Source organism: Anguilla rostrata, chromosome 2 (genome assembly GCF_018555375.3).
Source record: "Anguilla rostrata isolate EN2019 chromosome 2, ASM1855537v3, whole genome shotgun sequence".
NCBI classification, from domain to species: domain Eukaryota; kingdom Metazoa; phylum Chordata; class Actinopteri; order Anguilliformes; family Anguillidae; genus Anguilla; species Anguilla rostrata.
This window is the reverse complement of record NC_057934.1, coordinates 62,438,700-62,460,003: the sequence shown is the minus strand read 5'-3', so window position 1 is coordinate 62,460,003 and position 21,304 is coordinate 62,438,700. Positions and strand designations below refer to the sequence as shown.

Below are 21,304 nucleotides of genomic sequence, written 5' to 3'. Positions count from 1 at the left end.
TACATTTAGACTTAAAATCCTATTTATTATAATACTTTTTTTTGCTAAATAACAAAAAAGATTGCCAATTAAGTGAGGCAGCTTGACTCATTTCAATTATTTGCCACTGGGGCAAGACAATTTCACTTGATAAGCAAAACGTAACTTAAAACAAAAGCTTAAAGCTAATATGTTCAACCTGAGAGGGGAAAAAAAAGAAGATTTTAAATCTCAGGACTAAACTTAACTACAAGACCAAAACACTTCAGGCAAACTTTTTTGCGGTGAACTGGTGGCGAGTTCCACACCTCCCAAGCGGAGTGGGTTGGGATGGGTTCAGAGGACACGGATATCCGTGGTGGAGATCTTGGCCCTGAAGCAGGGGGGGAAGGTGGGTGAGCTGACGGGTGCGAGTTAGCGGGGGTGGGGTTGGGGGGTAAGAGGGGGAAATTTGGACCGCTGACAGAGTTCAGGGATCGGGGACGGAGGCGATGTCTCAAACTATTAAGTTCATTTCACCTGACAGAGCTCGCCATACGCTCTGCTAAGCGGGGACGCAGTCTCCTAGGGTTAGCAGAGAGGAGTGCGAGCCGGGGGCCTGACACACAGTTAATCTGAGCCTGCAGGACCCCGGACACGTGGCGTTTTCACTCTAGAAACTTCACCTTTAGGTCTTTTTTTTAGACTGCAAGAAAATTGCCTGAAAGGAAGTATATTTAAAAAAACAGCTCTTGCATTCATTACTGCTTCACTTCAATTCATGTCTTAGTCAAGGACTCAGGGTTGTTTACTGAGTCCTTCTGGGGACTGTGCACATTCAGGCTGCCGGCACAAACGCCTGACCCGGCGCGTAAGAATTGAACAAAAAACAAGAGCAACAAAGATCCCGCCAGCCCCACCCCGGTTTAACAAGCCCACACACACAGAGAGCGCCACCATTTCTCCACCTGCTCTCTCCCTGACCCAGGCCGACACTCTCTGCCTTTTCTCTGCATCCGTTGCTGTTCACGCCGCCCAACAATCGCTCCCTCAGGATCGACGGCTCTCAGCGAGCGGCGAACCTGCTAAGCTAGCTCGGCGGTGGGCCCGCGCGGCGGCCGCACGCTGAAAGGGCGCGTCCCAGACTACCTGAAGAGGGTAGCGGTAAAGAGATGCCTGCAAGCTGCACTCTCTCTCTCCGCACACTGTTAACTCACTGAGTCTGTCTGGGGGAAGCAGATGAATCTGAGTCCAAAGCCAACGGCGAACTATCACCAACAGAGACCCACTATAGCCGTGAGCCCCTAACCCTAACCCACACACACATATACACATTACACACGCACACACACACACACACACATTACACACGCACACACACACACACACACACATTCACATACGCACACACACACACAGACTCACACATGCACACACACGCACACATTCACACACGCACACACACACACAGACTCACACATGCACACACACGCACACACACACGCACACAGACAGACACACACACACACACACACACACACCTCTCTCTCTCCCTACCTCGAGCAGCACAAAACCATAACCAGTTCACTCAGCAGACTTTATGTTACAATCTGACTTAACTTCTCCAGCGACAGCCAGGAAACCCCAGAGGCAGAAAATAAAATTATTTTAATCATTTTTAATGCCCTTCATATTTCACAGATAAAATGAGGGATTGAGTGGAAATATGCCAGGACCCATTCCACAAGCGCTCAGAAAATATTTCACAACCTCGCCTTGCCACTGCTGCAATTTCACAGCTACATAGCAGATACATTCTGGAAGCCCTGCAGAAGTGTATGGATGTCACGGAAGAGAGGGCTGCTGATTGGATGTCACGGAAGAGAGGGCTGCTGATTGGTCCGTTTCTCCCACTGAACCCCTGTTCCTGTGTTCATTAACAGGGCCCTTGTGCCTGGTAAAATGCTGCAGTTTTTTTCCTCCCTTTCTTACACCAACCCCCCCCCCCGCCTCCCTCTCTCCTCCCTCCACTACTACCACCCCCACCCCACCCCACCAACGCCAGTGAGGCAGCAGTGATAGGGTCACAGGTTTTAGGCAGAAGATCATTCACCGCAGCAGAATCACTGCACAGCGCAATGGGTGTGTGCCGTTCTCCATCTGAACGTATCCTACTCCACCTCACTCTGAGACACCATTCCACAGCTCCAGTATCTCCTCATTAATCATTACCCATGATGAGAACAAGGGCACACGATTCCACTAAGAGCAAACATTTCAAATCGGATGCCCTTTAGCCCTCATTATCCCATTGCTGAAGTCTACAAAAAAAACTCTGTGCCTTTTGATGCTGAAATTTCCTGCTGAAAAGGACAGGATGATACCTCTCACATGAGTCTGTGGTTTAATTTATTAATTGAGAGCTCAGGGACTACAGAGAAAAAACTACAGAACAGATGCCTTCAACGCTATTTGATCTGCAGCACAATGAGGTCATTCCAGTTTCAAAACACAAGGCAAACACACACTCACTCACACACACTCATCTCTCTCACACACCTCTCTCGATCTCGCTCTCCCTCTGTCTCTCTCCTTCCCCCCTCTCTCCCCTCCCCCTCTCCCTCTCTCTCTCTCTCTCTCTCTCTCACCTGCTCTCCTCCGGTCACTGCCTCTCTGTTCTTCTGAAAGGCAAGACTTCCCCCCAGGCGAGGCAGGTCTCCGCTGGGCTGGAGTCTGAGCTGAGGAACTCCCAGTACGGTTCTGCGCGTGGGTAGCGGTCGTTCCTCCTGGGTCCCGGGTCCTGGGTCCCCTCCTCTCCCCTGAGGAGGACTCCGCTGGAGCTTCGCCTCCCCTGCCTCCGGTTTGTTTACTCCTCCCCCCCCCCCCTCCGGGAGGTCCGCGCGGTCTCGGCTGTTAAGTGGCGACGGGGGCGCCCATCGACGCGCGCGAGCGTATCCACACCCACTCCAATCAGGCCCGCTGCACAACACTCAGCTGGGATGCTGCAGGAAGGAGAGCGTGCGAGAGAGAGAGAGAGAGAGAGAGAGAGAGAGGCACACAGAAAGAGAGTGAGAGACAGAGAGAAAGAAAGAGAGAGAGAGCATGAGCGAGAAACAGAAAGTTAGAGAGAGTGAGAGAGAGAAAGAGAGTGAGAGAGCGAGAGCATGAGAGCGAGACAAAGTATGAGAGAGAGAGAGACAGAGGGGTAAGAGGAGGACAAAAACAGACATTAGTTTGAATATCAATTGATCTAATTCTCATTCTATTCTCAGTCTGCAATGACCACAATTTTGTTCTTTTGCCCAAAGCCTTAAAAGCATTACCCATGCATGTATGCATGTATAACATAATGCTCCTACTGGAAATCTGCAATAGCAGAAAGATTTCGGTCATTAACATTTATATTATGGCTGCTATTTAGCATACCCAGGGCAATGCACAAATAATGTCGACGGCACGAGCAGGCTCTGAGCATTGTCATATGTGCATACATGACTGAACATTCAAATGTCAGTAGAAAGTACATTTAAAACGCTAATTAAATTTTAACAGTGTGCCAGAAGCTCACGCCATCAGGGGAGGTGGGAGGAGTCACAGACCGGTCAACCGTGAGCACAAACATGATCTTAGCAGCGTGTAAACCCTTATGTGCGTGCGAGCTGCTCATTAACACTCTCGTGTGACAGACAACGTCAGCCGAATATAAGCACAGCGCAGTTATGCTCCGGTTCCTGCCCGCCCCCCCCCCCCCCCCGATCCTGAGCGGGGGGCAGGAATGGGGTTGCTCCTTTTGCTTTTCTCTGAGAGACAGCACAACCCTCTGCCTTCATCCATCACACATCTGAAGCCCCGCCCATAGCCGTGCACTGAGCCTGATAGGTCAGCACAGCTATCATTGCATCCAGTAGAAACAGAAAAATGCACAATAGGCGGGGCCAGAGTTCACGAAGCCAGATATGAGAGTGACATTAACAGGTGACAGGGACAGCGATCAGGGAGCAGAAAGAGATGGAGGTGCAGAGAGAGAGAGAGAGAGAGAGAGAGAGAGACAGCAAGAAGAAGAGGCAAAGAGAAGGACAGAGAGCGCCAGGGGAAATGTGCCTTGGCTGTCTGGCAGATTACAGAATAGAAAAGAGAAAAATAGTGGGGGAACAAAGCCAGAGAGGAAGTCAAGGCTTTCTGCGAGGGATGAAAATGATGTTTCGATCCACTGTGGCACCAATCAATCAGGCAGGGAGGCGTGACCGGACTTGAGCAGGTAAAGAGGGCGAGGGGAAGGGATCGGGGGGCAGGAACAGCACCGACGGAGTCAGCCTGACGCTGAAAGCAAGGGGGAGGCATCGCCAAAGCGATGAAGAAGCCACAAAGAAACGCAGAGGGGAACAAAGCAGAACAGAGAAAGGCGGAGAACAAAGAGGAACAGAGAGAACAGAGAGGGAGATGAAATGAGACTGAAAGGCTAATAGGGTGGGCAGATGATAAATAAGTCAAATTAGAAAGTTGGGCAGCGAGCAGACCGAAAGAGGAGAAGGGAATGAAAGGGAAGAAGGGATGACGGGAAGATAATGAAGGGTCGCTCGGGAGGGGGGAAGCAACAGGGACTGACTGAGCGAGCTCCGACACAGAGAGAATCAGAGATGGGCTGAAGGAAGACACAGAACCATACATTCAGCACCTTACACTCACTATCACACTGTTGCCCCTGGCAACCAACTCTCTCTCTCTCTCTGTCTCGCACTCTCTCACTCACTCTCTCTCTCTCTCTCTCTCTCTCTCTCTCTCTCTCTCTGATTTATTCTTTCTTTCACAAGCGAAACGCACCCTTGCTTTCTCCTCACACGCAGAAGACAGCTGAGTGGGAGAGGGGATGTGGCTCCGGCAAGCACCATGTTGGAGCCCGGTTTCCACCTCGCACCAGCTGAGCCTCACAGGGACACCCAGGCCAGGCACGTCCCCTCTCAGCCACAGCTGTGTCTGAAGCTCTAATGCGTGGTTCTTCTAAGTCAGAGCTTCCCAAAGTGGGGGGCACAGAGAGACAATGGGGGGGTGGGCATGAGGAACGTTGGAAGGAAAATTGTGTATGTGTGCGGGGGGGGGGGCTTAAAATGTCCAATTACAAAAGTGGGAGCTGACAGATAAAGTTTGTGCTCCAAAGCACCGAAACATCGCAACCTCCACTTCACCGCTGCTGAGCTGAAAACTTATCAAATCAGAGGCGTGGCCTCACCCACGATGGGCGGTGTCAACAGTCGATTATTATTCTCACACTCGACTGGACCACTAATGACGCAGAAGCTGTGCAGAACGGATGCCCGAAGCACACCCATCAACAAAGCACCCGGACGCCAAAACAGCTACTACTTAAAATATGATCAGAATAAAACAAAAAAAGCGAAGGCGCTGCCAGACATAATGCATTCTGCCCAAAGACTTCATCGAGCTGTTGGACAAAGAGCGTGGCTCCTAGCACCGCTGTGCTTGTCTGATGCCAAGTTTGGATGCTTATTAAAAGTAAGCTCTGTGATAAATTTATCACGGTTTGCTGTCTCCTCTCTAGTTTTCGCTCAGTCGTCTCTGTGCTTTTCTACATCTCTTAGATATGGGAGTTATTCTGCACGGTGGCACACTGGGAGTGGGAATAGATCTTGTTATCTGGGACATGAGTGACAGGACATCGACGGAGGGTCACCGAGACGCGAGGGAAACAATAGCGGGGGCAGAGGAGCATTGCGGGAGATGGGTGATGCAAACACAGGGAAATGCGGGGGAGGAGGGGTGGGGGGGGGGGTCGGGGTTGGGGGTGTGTGCTGAATTTTCCTATTGGATCCATTTCTGATCTGGATCTACGAGCAGGACAATCACAAGCCCCAGTTTATCGCGCAAGCCGGGGAACGGGTCCGTCTGAGCCAGAGAGCCCTCGCAGGTTCGCACGAGATACTCATCGCCTGCACCAGACTGAAAAATAAATGAGGACACAAACTTTCACTTTTCAGCCCCGTGCGAAGCCGTTCCAGACCTCGTCACCTTCGCGGGAAATGGGCCTTTTCGAGACCACGCCTCCTGGCCCCGGTCTGCCACTGGCTGCACGCGTGCAGAGAGCCGCACGGATCGCAGGCATGGCGGACATGGAAAGCTCACGCGTCCCCTGAGAGGCGAGGCGCATCGCATTCTCCCAAGCGGGAGTTCGGAGCCCTCTAACTGCGTCTGAGGTGGAAAGCCTGAGTGACTATTACGGATGCACTGCACCGCTCGCAGGGAACACACCAAACACACCAGCATCCTGGGGGGGGGGGGTAATCTCCTAATCCTATTGGGGCCCAAGAGATTTGGAATTACCAGAGGAGAAGGTTTACAGTAGTCTTTACCGATGCAGCTAATGCAACACCCAACAATTAAATAAATATGAATGCGCATAGCAAAAAAAAAAACATTTTAAATTCAAATCCTAAATATATTCCAGCAGTGCGGGGAATATCAGATGCTGTTATATGTGGGTTTTGGCCCCATTAAGAAAGGAGACGTGTCACAGGCAGCCCTAACGCGGAGCTCATGGAAAGAGGGCCTGCCGGGGAAGGGCGCATTATCTCGCCCCCTCCCACACCTGAGAAGGGAGCGCTTATTTATTTCGGCGAGATCCGGGGAGCCGGGGAGGGGGCGTAACTAACGCGGGTCGCGGGTGAGCGCCGGCCTCCGTGATCAGAGTGCCGAAACGAAACCCGCTCCCGTCTACGGACGCGCCGGGCCGTCTTTGTTCTGTTCCCAGGCTCGATTTCGGGCGAGCGAGCACTTCAGAACCCCGGCACCCCCAGTATGAGGCACACAGGCGTCTAACCGACACCGCAAAAAACAAAATTTAAATCTTACAGGGAAATACTGGTAAGCTGTACAAACAAGGGTAACAATACGTAGCAGGCTGCATATCAGTGTTAAATGTTTTATGCCGTTTTATAGCCGTCTGCTAATACCAGTGTGATGAGTTTTTTACAGTGCTGGGTCAGTTTTTCCTTCTTTCGTTTCATTCAGAGCTATTCAATGGCTGTTTTAAGCATTTGTGACAAATTTTTTTATCCCCTCTATAATTTTCCCAGCTGTACCTCTTGAGTTGCCGCTGTGCCACCCACGCATGTGAGGCCGAATCGCCCCACACAGGGCTGCACGCAGGACAGCTTCAGCCAATCAGAGGAGAGGCGTGCCTCTCGCCTGCTTCCTATTCGCAGCCACCCGCTCTCCCAGGTGGCCGCAGGTCCAAGCCATCACATTATGATTCCACAACCGGGCCTGACACCGCACTTCTGAAAATCTATTTCATCGATTAGGAATCGAGCGGGCCTGCAGAACCCTCGGCGTGGGCCGCCCCGCGGGTCCCTCTCCGGTCCCGCCGGCCCCTGTCGCGCCAGGAAAAGATAATGTTCTCACGCTGTGTTTTTCTTTTTTTCCTTTTCTTATCGTCGTCTGTTTAGCGTTCTTTCGCATGCTAATTCCGTTCGCCTCCAGGAGGTGTGAATCCCAGACAGGGCGCCTGCGCTCCTCTCTTAAACGGGGCTCTTAGCCGGAGGGCGCGGAGCGCAGGAAGCGCGCCGGCGGCGGGCGGCGGGGGGGGGGGCGCGGCGTTAGTCACTCCGGGCTCTGAGTTAGCCAATGAGGAAGCGGGGCTGTGCGCACGGGCCCGTGGAGAGACACCGGGAGCCTGAGGGGTCCGCGCCGTTCCCGCTCCTCCGAGCCGTGGGGAGCGGGACGTGACGGGAGCCGCTGATGAGGGCGGGAGCAGATCAAAGCGTGGCGCAGAGCCCGGCCCGCTTCAGCCCCCGCACCCCTGACAGGTGCCCCCCTGCGCTGGATTCTGCCCTCGGGCCCGGGGGTACGAGGGAAAGGCTGTAAAACACACGTCAGTAAGACATTCCGTCTCCCCGCTGCGTGGCAGCCTTATTTACTCAGGGAAGGTGTGTGTGCGTGTGTGTGTGTGTGTGTGAGTGAGTGTGACTGAGTGCGAGTGTGTGTGTGTGTGAGTGAGTGAGTGTGAGTGTGTGTGTGAGTGTGTGTGAGTGAGTGCGTGTCTGTGTGTGTGTGTGTGTGTGTGTGTGTGTGAGTGAGTGGTGGTGTGTGTGTGTGTGCTGTGTGGTGGTGGTGTTGTGTGTGTATGTGTGTGTGTGTGTGTGTGTGTGAGTGAGTGGTGTGTGTGTGAGTGTGTGTGAGTGAGTGCGTGTCTGTGTGTGTGCGAGTGTGTGTGTGTGTGAGTGAGTGCACGTGTGTGTGTGTGTGTGTGAGTGTGTGTGAGTGCAAGTGTGTGTGTGTGTGTGAGTGTATGCGTGAGTGAGTGCGAGTGTGTGTGTGAGTGTGTGTAAGTGCGAGTGTGTGTGTGTGTGTGTGTGTGTAAGTGCGAGTGTGTGCGTGTGTGTGTGTGAGTGTGAATGCGAGTGTGTGTGTGTGTGTGTGAGTGTGTGTCAGTGAGACTCTAAACAGGCCCATGCTGGGGCAGCTGGCCTCCTCCCTAGATCTGTACTCCTTCTGCTCAGATGCACCCTGGGAAATGTGTGACTGCAATCTGCCTCCACAGAGCAAAGCAAGGCCCTCATTAAACCAGCCTGCCTCTGTTTGTGTGAGTGTGTGTGTGTGCGTGTATGCATGTGTGTGTGTGTATGTGTGTATGTGTGAGTCTATATGAAAACTGTGCTATTAATGAGCATAACCATGATCGCTGTCCCTCTGGGCATCTGCAAACACACGCATAATCGTTTTCTCAAATACACAGCCTGTGTCAAAGTGTTAGCGTGAAAAAAAATGAAACACCTATTAAAAGACGCACACTCACACACGCGTCTATCCCCACACAAGATAAATAAATAAATAAAATAAATAAAAAACATGATTCCGTTTTCGATGATGTTTAGCGTGAACATCAGCCGTGCACATCTCAGTTACATTCTCCCGACAACGCCTTCGCAACCCCCGCACTGCGCCCGCACTGCGCCTGCGTCGCGGCGAGATGGACGCAGGCTGACAGCAGCGTGTCGGCTGGGAAGCGGGATCACCGGCGCAACCCTAAAAGGAGTCCCCGTTACCGACGCACGCGGGGAGCGCATTAGCGGAACACAGGAAATCGATTCTCAGAGCGCATTCATTCATTCATCCATTCGCTCATTGATGGCGCGGACCGTGGGCAGGCCGGGGGAAGCGCGAGCCGACGCCGCGACGGAAACGCTTCCGAGGAGATTATAACGGACGAACGCAGCGACAGCCTCGCCATCGATAACGATGACTGAGCGGGTGCCAGGCGCGGCCTTTTTAGGTGACGTATCACTCCGCCGGCGGGGGGGGGGGTTGCGTGGGAACCCTCGCGCCGCGCCGCGCCGCGCCGCGCCGCGGTCCCGCAATTAAACCGACGGAAATAAACGGCCCGCGTTCGAATATCTATTGATCTTCGGCCTTTTCAGTCACTGTCAGTAATGGCGCACTCCCGGGGATTTACCTATCCACGGGCCGGCCGCGGCAGCTCAATACCTGTCTGTCTGCCGGCACAGCTCCGCTCGCGGCGCACGCACGCTTTATTTTCCCCGATACGGGTTGTCGTTTTTTTTTTTTTTTTTGCGTGAGCGAATTAGAGGACTCTGCGCGCAAGGGCTCGTTGGGTGCGGACTGTTTGGATTGTTCCGGAAGGAAGGAAGCGCCGCGTAGATGCGCACTGCTCCCGTTCGGTCGGAATTTTATGGCAGACTATTCATTCCCGCGCCGCTTCTCCCTTTTTTTTTTCTCTCCATTTCAGCCATGAATAATTATGTCAAGCCACATAAAGGAGAATAATAAAGAATTCAATAAATCACAGTGCGCACAGTTGATCTAATAGCAGCCCTGCGTGATTAAATCATCGATGTGGCCGTTGCTATTATGAGAGCGAGAATACTTACACCATGCTATTCGGTTAATACATTTGAATTAAAATATCCCTGAGTGAGCGTGTGTGTGTTTCACTACATACCTATATATGCATATCATATTATACACACATACAAACACACACACACACACACACACACACACACACACACTTCCAGAAGGAACAGAGGCAATGGTGATTTTGGCATGGAATTCTGAGGCAAAGATATCATGAGCTAGGGAAGACTGCAGTTGAAAGCACATACCCCTTGACCGCAATGTCCGTGCATTGTTTCAAGATGCAAGATAAAACAGGCAAGCAACTTGTCAGTTGATTACAAATATGAAAGTGGGTGTGAGTTGGCAGTTTGATCAAAAACATCTCCACAGAGAGGAATACTATGGTTACTGTTTCCTTTACTTTAACAGTTACCTGTACACACAGACACACATACACGTACATGCACAAGCACGCACATACACACACACGCACACATATACACACACACACACACATACACACACATGCACGCACGCATGCACATACGCACACCTACATATATGATGTTAGGTATACTGTGTGATGCACTCACACAGTTTGATATCATTCCCTTGCATCTTCATGTAAACTCCTTCACCTGACTTGTTCCAGTAAAATCTGTAGCTGTAGAGTAAATCAATTGTGCAAAGTGGAGGGTGTCAAACTGAACACAGAGTATGCTTCCCTGGGTAATGACACCCCCTCAGCATGCAGACAGCCACCGAATGTGACAGTTAAGTCCTTATAACCAAACTAACGTTTCTGTTTCTGAAGAGTGTAATACATCATTCCTTATAGACAAATTCCATTTCATTTTCTGAATGTGATGGCTAATTCCTATTCCTAGTCAAACTGAATTTTATCACAATGAACCACTGCACTTCCCCTACCATTATACAAAATGTCCGTACGGAGTCACCACCTCCTTAAACGAAGACCTCTTTCACACTGATTTGCAGAGCAGAGTACATTTAGGCAATTTGCCAGGAACACCGAGCTGTGAATGGGTCTATGTCCTAAATCCATAACTGGTCCTGTAGCTTATACATCTTGAGTAGACATCCCGCCCCCCCTCCCCCCCCCCCTCCTTTTTCTGAAAAGGGTAGAGGTGTCATTGGCGTTAATCTGCTGAACAGTATGCTCAGGTGTGTGCAGTCCGTACATGCCCAATGCACATAGTGAGAGAGCAAACAGCTTGCTTCAGCCCCCCCCCACACACACCCCCATCCCCCACCCCCAGCTCAGACACACAGACTTTCTACAGTATCTCTCCTCCTCCTTCGGTACGAGTAACAGCAACAGCACAGCACGCGTGGGTCAGCGGAGCAGTTACCATGGATATCCATGAATTAATTATGGAACTGCAGAAGCACCCTCTGATTTAAGACTATTGCAGAAAAAAATCCACAAGAATACAGATAAGAGTCTGCACTTAAAGAGGTTGCACAAATTCTTAATGAATCGAAACACCAGAGATTTTAAAATCGTGAGACTGTTCTAAACTGGCACCTCTAACCCACTGTTACTGTTTCAAATTAAACCAAAATGTATTTCTGTGGTTAATTTTGCAAAACACAATTCACTTCTCATAGCATAGCCTGGGCCACAGTAAAAACCCCCACAGAAGCAAACCTACATCAACTGCGAAAAGAAAAACAAACATTTCAGTTGCATGTAGGATGGAAGTAACTCACACTGGGCTAAGGATATGGATTTCACAGAGACAAACACATCATAGAGGCCGGTCACCTTTCCAAAACAGTCTGAATCAGTGCAGAATCGCTCAAATGTAGGCAGCTGGAGGTGGAGGGTTTGGGCGTGGGGTGCCGGACATTTAATGCTCATGTTTATGGGCTTGTGAGTGAGATTTGTCAAAAAAAAAAAACATTTTCTTAAATAATCTGGCAACATTTTAAAATGTTAAACTAGAATTACTAGCGATACTGGAACTCTCCATAACAGCTTCGGTCCACCCCTCGATTGAACCCCTGGGGTCACGGTTATTGAATAGTGAGGAGGACAAAGCTGTGCGTGAAACAGACCCATCAGATGGCTGTGTGGCTAGCACCAGGCAGCACAGTAATCAGGAGCAGTACACAGGCATTTCAGACTTTTCCGAAGGAACGAGGGTGCATAAAATTCATACTCTCTCCAAAGACCCTCGTGCCTCTCTTATCACAGATGTGGACAGCAAGCAATTATTCTGCCACTTCGGTAATGAACAGTATAATTTTACCCAGTATTTTCTAGTGATTGACTAATTACATTTCATTTTCATGTCCAATCATTTTAAATGAAGGTAAAACCGAGCTGCTTTTTGCATGGTTGTTCTGCAGACACAAAAAAAAAAAACAGTATAGGAACAGAGATAAGCTGTTGTACATTCAAATTTTCCCCCAAATCCCCCCCAACCATTTCCGGTTGGACTCCGTCATCACAAGCCGTCTTGTTGAATTCTTCTAAAAATAAAAAAACCATATAGATGGAGAACATCCTGTTCTCTACAATAACGCACGCACCTTGACTCATCACTGCATGTTATGCTGAGGCTGGCAGCTCCACTGTGGACGGCACCAATCCTCTAAATGCCCACGAAACCCCTCGGGCACCAATTACGGAAGAGGGTAATGCCGCCTGTCTTGGACCTTGAGTTTACCCACTAAATTTAATGTGAAAGTGGCCCCTCCGCGCTGGGCTCCTGCGCTCTCTCTCTTGTATTGCTTCTCCCTCGGGTCTCCTCTGGAAATTGAATTCCGTAATGACACCGGCAGTCAGAAGTGGCATGAGACGCTTTCATTGTCTCCCTGAAATATGCACAATGTGTCGGTCCTTCCAAACCTATTAGAAACTATTAAGCAAATGTTTGTAGTGCGTAATGAACGGTGAAAGTCTCTTAGCCATTTGTATAACTCCGTTTTCACCCTATTAGATAGATTTTTTCTTCTTAATGCTAATGAGTATATTTAATGACGCACGTGGTTCCCCTCACGATAAAAAGAGAGTTTTAAGCATTCTGTTGATTATATGAGTGCACGAAGCCGTATTAACTCTCCCTTGTGGTTTCTGTAATAGGGTGAATACACTTTCAGCCATTTTGTCCTAAATTACAAAATACCACAAGCCCCTAAATAAAACTGCATTGTGTTATGGTCAAATTTTGATTGACTTGAAATTCTCTTACAGAATTTTAAAAAAAGGGAGAATAACACTTGGTCGGTGAGTTTTGAGACGTTATTTAGGGCTTTTTGGTGTAAGGACTTGTAATACAGCGAGCTTATGAAGAAACTTTGATTTCCGCTTCACCGTTTCAGGGGATTAAATTTCTCTCGGATTCCTTATCTTGGAGTGCGGCTGCGCTGTCTTGTTCTTCTGGGCTGTAGCGATACTTTTTATGAAACTTGTAACTGCAATGATCGGAAACCAAAAGACAGGAACCCAGGGAGATGCAGACAGAGAGGAGAAAACCTCGAACACGCAATTGCACATACTACTGGGACATAAGACTGGAGTAACCCACCGGCATAGACACAGTCCCTTAGAGCCAGACTGCTGCTTCTACATTAGAGATCTCACATGCCAGAGCCCAGGGCTCATTCTGAACACTGATTGACTTCCCATAGGTGTGGAAACTGAAAACCTTTTGGACAGAAGGAACGGGCGCATTATGGCGATATTCCACGACTGAGCAACACAGACTCCTTTCTCTGTGTCCTGCTAATTTAAGATACCCCATTTTTCTGGGTGGCTTTTGCCAGACACATGAAGAGCAACGTACGCAGTTTGTGTTCTTTGCATACAGGATAAAATGTGAGAGTGAGATGAGTTTTAAGATGCTCTTTAAGACTGTGAAATCATTTGATTTGGGCTTGATTACATGCAGAAAAGAGTTTGTTTTTCCACAGAAGGAGCGTTAAGAAAAAGACTATCCACCTCAATGACAGGTTTGATTAAAATTTCAAACAAGGCCTTCATATCATTGTTGGTAAAAAAAGCAATTGCTTCGCAGCCAAGAATGCTGGCCAAAACAGACTTATTTCTGAATTCATTTTGCCAAGGTATCTTGCTAACAAGTCATCTGGGACTCAGGAAGTACACACCGCTAATGCGTGGCAGCTGGTGAGCAGGAAAGAGGGAAGGTTGAAACCCTTTCCATTTAAACCCGCCATTTCACTCTTCCTCCCTGCTTCTGCTCAGTTCCATTTACAGTCAAACAGTTCTTTCGCTGAACAATCAATAACAATAGGCATAAATATTACGATTTTATTTATTTATTTCTGGTAGGACTATTGTTCTTTGCATTACAAACTTGTGAAGAAAGAGAAAGCTATGCAAGACTGATTGAATAAGAAGGATGGCAATTGGTTGTATAATTAGTTGCCAAAGTAATCCCAAATCTCTTAATTGTGTTTATAGTTTTATCTTTCTCATCCCCTCATCCCATCCCAGCAGGAAAATTATAAGACGGAACTGAATTTAGTTAAATTAATTTTCTTGACAAAACTTTTTACTTAAAGGGGAAAACCACTTGTAAAATGTAGCACAGTAAAATCTGGCAAACCCATTTATGTTTGTAAAAAAACATTTTTGCAAGCATTTGTTTTTTGCTGTGTTTGTTCATTAGTATTTTAATGTTGTTTTGTTCCTGTTCATACGACTTAGTTTAAGATAGTTTATAAGACTTCGTTTAGCTGTTCAATAGGGCTATTTATAAGTCAACTGAGTCTGCACTTATTCCACATGCAATCAGAGAGACTATAATTTACCCCCCTGGGGAATCACTGCACATCGATCCCTGATCTTTGCCCTTGCGTTTGCATCGCAAGTTACTCTGGGTAGGAGCACCTGCTAAATGTCAGCAGGGCAGAGCAAAGTGAAGCATGGATCAGTCTCTTCTGCACGGACCAGATTAACAGATGTCTCAGCCAAAGCAGTCAATATTTTTTGATTTCGGGCAAGGAAAGTGAAGAATACGTTCATCCAAGTTCAGGCAGCCCGTCGATATAAGACAATGCTGTACAATTTTGTGATGTAAAGGAAAAATGCTACCATAAGACGAACCTGGGGGAGATGTACCTATAGGTACTGATTATTCAGATGATTAATCGCTTGATTGATAATGAAGAAACGTAAACAAACATAAACAGGCTGGGATTAGTCATCAGTTTAAAGATATGTTTCATCTGCTAATTGCCACTGTCACTAATTAACATAAGATAAGGACAAAAGAGCCTTGGGACGGTATCAGTGTGATTACCTGATCGTAGAAATGATTCAGTACTTGGTCATGTGTGGTAATAAAGTTTAGTAACATGCTCCATAGTAATAAGAAGTTGTTAAACTGAAGTGAAATGGTGACAGATTTGGCACCAAAACTGCAGATCAATACTACTACCGTGCATTAAAATGTATTTTTTTACTCTGTCTGAAGGAAATCAGTCAAACAAACAGGAAATCTGTTTCCTCTGCCTCTGTCACTGAGTGACTATTGCTTTTAATTCCGATCGCATTACTGACATACAGCTCTGCCGACCTGCAGCTCGTCCTTTAAATCCACTTTCTCCGTCGCTGCTTTTGATACTGACATTTCCAGCCATAGCGGGACGTTTTATCAGACGTGCTAGGCCATGTCATTCCTGACTGGGGCTCTAAATGTGCCACTACCCTCCGAATGCTCCTTCCATCATCTGTCGACAGAATGTGACCGATGCCTCTTTGAGGGTGGTAATGCTTTCACGCTGTAAGAAAGTGAAGGGGAGTTTCACAGGTATAGTTGCAGTACTAGAAGTCGTAGAACTTTATTAATCTCAAAAGAGGAAATTGCTTTGTCACAGGCACCATCACTAGCAACCTATAGCACAGAAGCTACACAGGTGGGACAAATATAAATCCAAAATAGTACATACATACACATACACAAACATGTCTGCTTCCTCCTAGAGGTCAAATTGCACACTAGACATTAGCCAGTAGACTGTCAGGTCAGGCAGAGAACCATTAAAAGCCCTTTTCACAATCTCTTCACGCTGGCCACAGACGACCGTTCGAACCTGTGCGTGGACTTTTTTGGAAAAAGAAATCCATGACCGAAACAGCTTCCGTGTTTTATCTACATTTGCCTTCCGAAGCATCAGCAGAAATGTATCAACCCCAAAACGCATCCCCCCTGAAACATACGGTAATGGCTCTGTGTGCACGTGAACGGCACGTGTACCCCAGCCTCGTACCCCGAGGAGCACATCCGGGGCGTGACTCTGACCTCTGGGGGGGAATGGCAATGGGTAAGTTCTCACTAGCAGCTACTGACCATGGAGCCCGCAGAAAAGACGGCAAGGCAAGCAGAGCAGCCCTTATAAATGTTTTAAGGGGTTGTCCTCCGAGGTTCTGCCCATGAGTTCTGGAGGAGAGAGGGGGATGGCACCAGAGATCGACCCAGCAGCACAGAAGATGGCCGAAGGGTTGCAAACACGGAAAAGCAAACTAATGAACATCAACAAACGCTAAAAGGAACATGTTCAAGATTTATTTATATATATATATATATATAATTTCCATTTTAAATGTATGTGGCCCAGAAGCATATACAATATATTGTGTGTGAAATTAAACATACATATTTCAGATACGTACAGAAGTTTCTGATGACCGGCAGGCCTTGTTAATGGCTGGTATGCGGCAGTCGTGAGTTTGTGGTTCAAAGCAAGAAAATACGCTACAAGCTGCACTAGAGCGGGCATGTGCAGCCGCGTTACGTTTCCAGAGGCTGTACATATGAATACATTCGTTTTACCGCGTTTGTTTTTATACTGCGCCCATACTTCTTTCCTTGAGCACGAAATTTACTAAATAATGAGGTAATACACACACAGAGAACCTCTGGAGGCAGAAAGCAGCAGCACAAGCTACTCTTGGAGTTAGCCGAAGTGCAATTTCTCGCTTCGGAGCACAAACACTCCTGTGCCCCTACTATACCAGCCATTACAAAGCCCCGTAGGTCATCACAAACGGTCTGGACCAATCGTAGACATACACTAAAAACTGAAAGTTATATTGAAAAAAAGAGACTATCAAACAGCTTTGCCTTTAACGGGGTCTGCGCTAGACACAGTCTGGGCCCAAGTGCTACGTGCGTGCTGATGCTACAGCACACGTCACTGCTGAACTGAACCGCTTCGGCAAGAAGGAGAGCAGAGGACTTTAGAGTATTTTAGATTCTGACCATCTCTGAGAAAGAAAAAAAAAGCATGAGGTGGGGAATGACTCTCTGAATTCCCACAGAGAGACTGGTCAAACCCACCTTAGCCAGCCGGCACGAGGAGGGCGTACCGAACCCTCACACAGCCTGCAACAGGCGGCCGGCGAGTCTGAGCGCCCCACGCCGATCCCTTTACGTCCGCGGGAGCGCGGAGAGCAGCTGGCGGCGGGCAGGCTAACGTTATCAGGAACGGGAGGCAACAGGAGAGGCCGTTCATCCGGCCCTAATCGCGCGCTCCATTCCGTGAGTCTCCCCGGGTAAAAAGAGCCCGCTAAACGAACGTATTTAAATGTAAATGGACAAGGGGGGGGGGGGGTGGCTCCCTCGGTCTCCTTTCACACCTTTCAGCTTTTCGGGGACTCAGATTTACAGCAATCCCCAGTGCAGGTGCTGCAAGGCCAGCTTGGAGATTGGCTGGATGGGGATGATTACTCCCCTCATTCAGTACAGGCAGTTGACTGAGCAAGGCCACGATGGAAAGACCAGGAAGTGATCCAAACACAGTTGTGTGAAAAAGGGCAGGCGAATACAAACAGGTTCAGGAGTTGCACGTCTGAGCCAATAGCCTTGATCCAGTGAGGCGTCAAACTTCATACGGTCACTCAGCCAACCATGGCTGCCTTCTTTAGCAGTGGGAGAGTTTTGCTTTGTTTACTCGTTGCAGACTCTCATTGGCACCTTTGTGTCTCCAAGGCGACACTGAAAAAAAATGCTTCATTGGATAAACCTAAAACTTGACTTCAGATTGTTACACCTATATTTTTTGGTTTTCTCAGTTGAAAATTCAAACTCAAACTCCCTTTTACCTTTTAACTTTGTCTTCTTTCTGTTATTTCAACAATTTCAACCTATGTTACAACAAACTCATGTGTTTCTTGAACCACTGCATTGTATTGATTTTAGGGAAACTTCAGCACCATGGTCATGAAATATAGATCATGGCGAGTGACAAAAATGATCTTTAGCTATCTTTTGAACCTGTGTGAATATCTCTAATTTTTTTCATTCTTATTTTATGCGTGGTGAAGCTTTTGCACCTGCCTTTCGGTTAGGTCACCTTTAGAAAATGATACATTAAATCTCAGTAGGTTTTATCTGGGAAGTATAAACAAAACACGTTCTTAGAAACATCTTCACTCGTCGCAGGCTCACACCGACACATCATTTCAGTGTGAAACTTTCAAATTTCCACTGCAAACTCGTTGGGGAGACAAAGCTGTCCAAACTCAGGATAGCCATGAGAAGGTAAAGGCGTCCGCCTCCCCGCATGTGTTCGTCTCTCGGAGGGTTTCTACTAGGGCTGCGTGGGCGGTGGGACTGTCACATGTGCGGCTGTGGAAAATCTGTACAAACAGCTAAACTATGAGGCGTAAGGGAAAGCCGCACAAAGGTGTGGTTTTCGAACAGCCACAATAAAGAGTGCCGTCAACTGTCAGCTTCCCGCCTGCGGTACGCAGCAGTTAGTCCGGCACCTGTCACGGCTGCAAAAATTTATAGTCAGCCTTGTTACCATCTGTTAGACAGCGAATCCCAAGTCTGTAATATTTTATAGCTGGGATCAGACACCTCAAAGGAACATACTGTGACTCTCCAACTCATTCCTCAGACACAACGCGTCATGATAAGTCTAAATTGTGCAACTAGAACTCTCACAGATAGGAGATACACAAAGACCTATGACCAGTCGACCACGTTTTAATATTTAAATATTTATTTTAGGATATGTTCTTACACATCTGATGTCAGTTTGCTGTTTATTTGTTGTTTCATTCTCTTCCTTCATGGTAATCTTTTGGAAAGCACTTTGAATGGCACATGAGAAACTATATAAAGAGCCCTACAGAAGCCCTACAAAATGATGGTGATAAGGATTATTATTATATTAGTAGTAGTAGTAGTAGCAGTAGTAGTAGTGGTGGTAGTACTAGTAGCCATAGTAGTTGTAGTAGTAGTAGTAGTAATAGAAGACATAGTAGCAGGAGTAGAATAGTAGTAGTATTAGTAGCAGTAGTAGTAGAAATAGTAACAGTGGTAGTAGATGTAGTAGTTGTAATAATGTTGTAGTAGTAGTAGCATTGCTGCTGTCGTCAGTGGGGTTTTTGTATTCCCACACAAATTGGCTGTGATGCAGTCAAAATCATAACAGGGACTATTTTACCACCTGTTCAGCCACTTGAAACATATGAGCAGAGGTTGACAGGCCTGCATGCATTACTGCTGCACAGATACATACCCTGCTGCTCTCCAGCTTTGCGCCAGCACCACTCAACTCAGCACCATGAGCCGCCATATTACAGTACAGGCCTGGGTCAAAGGTCATGTGGACGAGGGCCAGACTGAGACTGACACTTCCTACAATGAGCGCAGAGTGATCCCGCCAGAGTAATCATTCCGTATCCGAGGCAACGCTGATCCCAGACCAGGGGAGCTCTTGCTTTGACCAAGTGTCATCCCCGTAGCTTGGGTAAGTGGCAGCATGATTGCTTTTGGACAGACGAAATAAAAAATGAAACGAAAAAACAATTATCAAGTACAGACAAACGGAGAGCGCTGAGGCTTTCAGACTGATATGTAACACCCCTGTTATGTAAAAGCCCCTGCTGATGGTAATTGTTTTGACACTTGACATCCGGGACTGGATTCCTGAAGCAACGGAAAGCAAGACTTTAAATTTCAGAAACATGCTGACAGTCTTCTTTGTGCTGGAGGATTAGGGTACAGGCGAGCTAAGAAACACACCAGCAGAATTCTGTATGAAAGACCCTGGACCCTGGACACTCTCAGCACCTGATCCCAGCCGGTTCTTGAGGATATGAGACAGGATGTACTGTACAACAGTCTGTGTCTAGAATTATTACACAGTCACAACACCACCATGCCTCCAACTTCGCAGTGACCAGGAAAAAGACTATCACAAATGTGCATTAACACCCAGAGACTGAACAAGCAAATTCTCCTCAATCAAACACCGTTATCTGAATTCATGTTGCCGTGAATAAATTATCAGGAAGTCGCTAAGTGGATTTCTGTTCCGCGCTTCAGTCCTGGCTTTTGTTTTAAATTGCCACATGTAACCCCAGGATAAGAAAGCTATGGAGGTTAGCTCTCCCTTATTGTATTTGTTTGAGAAAACGCCACGGGGTACTGCTGAAGCACTGGCCACATTCCAGCCCCCAATGGATACAAAATTAATGTGAAATTAACCATAATAGGTTGACCATGACAACCTGGAGGAAGATGGGGGGGGGGGGGGGTTGCAGTCACTCTATTAATGGCAGTTCCATCAACCTAAGGCGTCACATGTAGAGCATTCGGTCTCTGTATGGGTATTGGCCTGGACCTTTCCAATGCAGACACTTTAGAGAAAAGCCTGCTGACCCAAAGTCCTTGAAAATCCTTCAGAGGCTCCAGTGGCTATTGTGGTGAAATCATCCGTTAAGTACACAGGGCCGCTAACAAAATCAAACAAAAGGCTGTCCTGCAATCCCCTGAGATAAGTACGCACGCGAGGGCAGACGAAGCACTTCAAGGCTGGATAACCATTTGAAGAAAGCTTGGGACCATCAATGTCATACTGTCTTTCAGGACATAGCACACAGTAAAGTGTTAATTCAACTCTAACAGAGTACGAGTTCAGTATTTAAGTATCAGCCCATGTTCACAGAACAAACCCTTCCACCAGGGCCCTTAGGCTACTTCTTCCTGGGGACCAGATTCTTTTCTGTGAATAGCACAAAGGAGCCGCATATGTGTATATTGTGCAATGTTAAACCTAGACGTCTTTACATTTAAATAACTGATTATTATTCCCTCACTAACAGGAGGTACACTGACACTCCGTAGATGCAGACGTGGGGGGGGAGGCACAAATTAACAATTTTTTAATAAATGTGTATTTTTTTTCTCAATGATCAAGGGGCCAAGAGTATGTCTATGGAGTGCTGCATTTGGTCTTGTACTCTACCTCACAAGCTGCTGATAGCTTTGGTGGCAAAAAGAATCAAACTGTCTGCCAGTTTCTTTCCTCCAGTAGAAAATATGGAGCTCCTTGCTCTTGAAGACACATTTGACAAATCCATGATTGCTTGTCTAGAGGAAACTTTGCTGAGTGCTCACTGTCGGCCCCCTGGCCAGCTTTGCACGAGTAATGGCACCTGCCAAACTCAATTCAACAGGGCACCCGT

General features: G+C 47.7%; 1 protein-coding gene across 5 annotated transcripts in view; it reads right to left on the bottom strand.

The window, feature by feature from the left end:
• LOC135248773 (protein phosphatase 1 regulatory subunit 29-like) overlaps window positions 1-21,304 on the bottom strand; it is a 135,315-nt gene that overhangs the window by 60,914 nt on the left and 53,097 nt on the right. For all 5 annotated transcript variants that reach the window (XM_064323690.1, XM_064323694.1, XM_064323693.1 and 2 more), the window contains exon 2: window positions 2,607-2,960. The gene's annotated coding sequence lies outside the window, so the exon portion shown is untranslated. The remainder of the gene's footprint in view (window positions 1-2,606; window positions 2,961-21,304) is intronic.